Source organism: Erpetoichthys calabaricus, chromosome 4, assembly GCF_900747795.2.
Source record: "Erpetoichthys calabaricus chromosome 4, fErpCal1.3, whole genome shotgun sequence".
Classification (NCBI taxonomy): Eukaryota; Metazoa; Chordata; class Cladistia; order Polypteriformes; family Polypteridae; genus Erpetoichthys; species Erpetoichthys calabaricus.
This window is the reverse complement of record NC_041397.2, coordinates 198,369,430-198,374,385: the sequence shown is the minus strand read 5'-3', so window position 1 is coordinate 198,374,385 and position 4,956 is coordinate 198,369,430.

The following is a 4,956-nucleotide window of genomic DNA, read 5'->3' as shown; positions in this document are numbered from 1 at the left end:
TGAGGTTTTAATTGGGTTAGAGATAATAATTAACTCCATCCATTCTTACTGTGAATATGCTTAATACAATAATAGGTACTAGGGGCTGATGACAATCCTGGAAACATCCTTCTCAAGGCAGTGGCGATCCTGAATGGGGACAAGTCCATCACTGGGTACATGCACGTATATAGTACACCTACACACAATCAGGGTCCATTTACATTCAAATCCAAACTAACCTGCATATATATTTGTGAGGAATACTGGATTACTGCTGCAAACAACGGGGCAGCCCACAAGCTTCACACAGACAGTGAATGGACCAAGCCATTCTCTTGAAGTTGTTTGATGGAACTGTTAACTATTTGTAATTCAGAGGAAATCATTTAATGCTTCATAATAATTGTCTTAAAACCATATAAAATTGATGATCAAATTAAGCACAATCAATCACTGCTCTTGTCAAATATTTCCACGTTAACATATTAACATTTTAGGAGATCATCTTTGTACATTTTGCTGTTTAGTACCTTGTCTGTTTTGTTGGGTGTAGGTGCCACAGAGGAAGAACTGGCCATAATTCTGGCCATAATAGATGGACTGGGCAAATGGGCATACAGGGAACAGTTCATTCCCCAACACGACAGGCGGCATTGTTCCTCAGGGCTAAACCTGATAAGGACTCCTGCAGGGTGACAAGGGAGTTAGTGTCCGGAAACACAATACTGTCAGGGTTTTCGGGTTTTACTCGAGGGCACCATTAGGGAAGAAACGCCCTGATTTCCACATTACCCAGAGGTGCTCCAGACGACTTGGGCATGACACCAAAAACATTTCCTGGGTCAGATTTAAAACAGAGCCTTCAGTCTCACTTATTTTAGTTAAAGTAAGGAGGCAGTAGGCAACATTCTACTAAGGTGGAAGGAGAGAATTTATATCTGTACATTTTGACTGGTGTTTCTATAAAAAGCTGTTGGAAATGAATAATAATCTTTTTTTAGAAATGGAAAAAAAATAATAAAATGAATGTTTGCCTGTTTTCTTTTTGTTATCTTTTCTTTCCATGTAGAAATCCAACTCTTACCCTAATTTATTAATGAAGTACAAGAGCTGAATGTGACACCATTGAGTTTAATATATGGTCAATTCTGCTTTCATGGCATTTGTTATTATGAAGATTGTTACTCTTCAAAGTGATTATTAATATTACATTTCATGTACATTCTAGTAATGCATTTATAATACACAGTAATCAGGAAATATCCTCTAATGCTAGGATAAGCTGTGGCTCCACTCATCCATGACAAGTACAAAGAAATGGACACAGTAAATGATTAGTGCAGTAAAATAAAACCAGCATAACAATAAATAGAGAGGACAAATATTAACATACAGTGGATATTGAACTAATATGCAATATATTCAAACATTTTAAAATGGCCTTCTGAACTGAGTTTTTTCAGCCATTTTCAGAACACTTGTCAGTGTAGTACTGGGTTATAGTATAGAGATGAGTTGATCACAGTTTACACACATACACAAAAGCCCACCAGAGCTTTAGAAGTTTAGAGTAATTTTTTAATCTAAATACATGTTGATTGGCTCTATGTCAAAACCAGAAACACCAGAGGAAAGCACTGCAAGAAAAGAAAGGATGTGTAAGAAGCTCCACTCGGAACAGAGCTGCAGCTATGCTGTGAAGCCAAGTCCAGTGGTAAAACAGATGCCTTGTCACTTGCAAGACCAAGGTGGGAATTACCATTCAGAATATATGAAAAATAAAAACAAAAATGAATTATAACAATATTTTTAGTTTGAACATTTAACATGAGAAGCTCATTCAGAACTACTGAACTAATTAATGCTCACATTACAAGAACAAGTCCTTTCTTCAGTTACGCTGTTATTTGCAAAAGTAATATTTTCAAATGCCTGTTGATTACAACTGATATTTGTATGGGATACTATATATGCAAAATTAAATACATAAAAATGGCAATTATGAAATACATTTTCGTATGAAAAAGTGCAGTAAAAAGCAAACCATTAAATTATAAAAAGAAAAAGCACATAAAGTAATCTAACTATTATCGAATACATACATTTTATTTTGTCCCAGGCATGTAGATATGTTAAATTTTTGAGCATGGGAAATTTTCTGTGTGAATAAAATGTATTATTATCATTATTAATAAATGTAATAATTTCAGCTTCTATTGACAGGTGACAAAGGCATCATGAAAATCTAGGCACTAAAAGTTCTCTTCAAAAATATGGTGCTTGGAAAAGTCTCATTGTTAAATAAAATTAGTCTTTAAAAATAAGGCCATAATTAAAACCAAAAATAATTAAACTCATTGTGACTGTATTATTGAAATAAAATTAGGCAAATAAATGATAAAGGTTCAACCAGCTACTCTGTTTAATATGAAAGAAAAATCCATATTGCAATTCTAATATAAATTCTATAAGCAACTGATTAGTAAGGACTTTTATGGCCATAACATGAACCACTCAATGCTCCAATGAATCATGTTTAATGTTCCAGAAAGTGAAGCAGCTATTTTGCAGAAATTAGATAGATAGATAGATAGATAGATAGATAGATAGATAGATAGATAGATAGATATTGTAGTACACTTGATTCAATAGCGAAAAAGAGGACTAAAGTCATAGTTGAAAATAGCTCAAAACAAAGTACTATTACATAAGTGCAAGTCCCAGAACTACACTCATACAAAACAGCCCTAGTAGCACTCCTCAGCACACCATAGTAGAGTGAATTTTAGGCTAAAGGTGCCTAAGCACAATGCATCATATAGAGCAGGGGTAGGCAACGTCGGTCCTGGAGTGCCACAGTATGTGCAGGTTTTTGTTCCAACCCAGTTCCTTAACGAGAACTCAATTATTGCTGATGAAGCACATATTGCTTAAGTGACATTTTAATGCTTCATTTTAGTGGTCTCGCTTGTTAAGGTTCTCCAACCTTAATTGCTTATTTCAATCTTAAACTGCTGCATTCAGTGTTTTAATTGCTCCTTATTAGCAATAAGATGTAAAACAGGGGTAGGCAATGTCGGTCCTGGTGAGCCGCAGTGGCTACAGGTTTTCATTCAACCCAATTGCTTAATTAGAAACCAATCATTGCCAATCTCAGACCTTATTTAATTTTATGGCTTGTTAGTCTGTGCAATGTAAGGCTTTTATATCGTAGATTTTTTTCCTTTCCAAGGATATCATCCAAATGATTTGAAGCCTAAAACAGATTGTTTTAAGTCTGTCACATTTTTCTATTAAGTGTTTTATTAAATCAAACCGTGCATGATGAACACACACAGATGTAATTGGAAAAAAGCTAGCTGGAGAACTGCTGGCTGCTTTGTCTTTTACATCTTATTGCTAATAAGGAGCAATTAAAACACTGAATGCAGCAGTTTAAGATTGAAATAAGCAATTAAGGTTGGAGAACCTTAACAAGCGAGACCACTAAAATGAAGCATTAAAATGTCACTTAAGCAATATGTGCTTCATCAGCAATAATTGAGTTCTCGTTAATGAACTGGGTTGGAACAAAAACCTGCACATACTGTGGCACTCCAGGACCGACGTTGCCTACCCCGATATAGAGAATGGGCAGCATTTCTCATAATGGTCTCTATTGTTTCCTTCTGTGCCACTGATTGGAGTGAGTCTATTCTTAAGATTATTCCGGAGCAAGTACGCCACCAGCCCCTTTGGATTTTAGAACAATAGAACAATCTAGATGAGAACAGACCATTCAGAACAACAAAGCTCATCAGTCCTGTCCTCTTAACTCATCCAAAATAATATCAAGTCGAGTTTTGAAAGTCCCTAAAGTCCAACTGTCTACCACACTACTTGGTAGCTTATTCCATGTTTCTGTGGTTCTCTTATATGAAGAAATGCTTCCTAATGTTTGTGCAAATTTTACCCTTAACAATTTTCTTACTGTGTCCCCGTGTTTTTGTTGAACTAATTTTAAGTAACGGTGTTGAATCCCTGTACTAATCCCTTTTGTACTTTTAAACATTTCTATCGCGTCTCCTCTTAATCTCTTTTTGTTTAAACTAGAATGGGTCAGCTGTTTAAATCTTTTCTTATAATTCATCCCTTGTAGCCCTGGAATCAGCCTAGTTGGTCTTCTCTGGACCTTTCCTAGCACTGCTATGTTCTTTTTATAGCCTGGATATGAAAATTGCACACAGTACTCCAGATGAGGCCTCACCAGTCTGTTATAAAGCTTCAGCATAACCTCCTTGAACATGTACTCTACACATTGTGCTCTATAACCTAACATTCTGTTAGCCTTATTAATGGCTTCTGAACACTGTCTAGCAGTTGATAGTGATGAGTCCACTATGAATCCTAGGTCCTTCTTATAAGGAGTACTTTCAAGTTAAAGTCCTCTTATTGTGTATATAAATTAATTTCCCTTTACTATTCGTGATGCACTTCACCTCTTCTTTGACTGTTCTTTTACTACTAAAATACTGAAAGAATCTCTTTGGGTCATCTTTCAGCTTAACTGCAATTATTCTCTAAGTGCCTTTTAGTTTCCAAATATCCTTCTTAAAGGTTGCCCTCATTCTCTCATATGCCCTACAATTTCCATTAAAGTTATTAGTCTTATATGCCTTATACAGCTGTTTTTTCCTCAGCAGCTTCTTTTTTATCTCCTTGCTCATGTACTGCAATTTTTTTGATTTTTTACTAATTCCAAATTTTGAGATATAGTTATACATTATATGTAAAACATTATTAATCCTGTTCCACTGCTCCTCAACTGTCTCCACACTTAAAATCTTCTCCCAATTTATCCCTTTTTAACTTTGTCACTTCTGTTCAAAATTTGCCTAACTAAAGTTAAAGTTAGCAGTTCTAGTGTATGCATCTGCACTCTTCTAAAACAATACGAATTGTATTATATTATGGTCATTTGACCCTAGTGGTTCT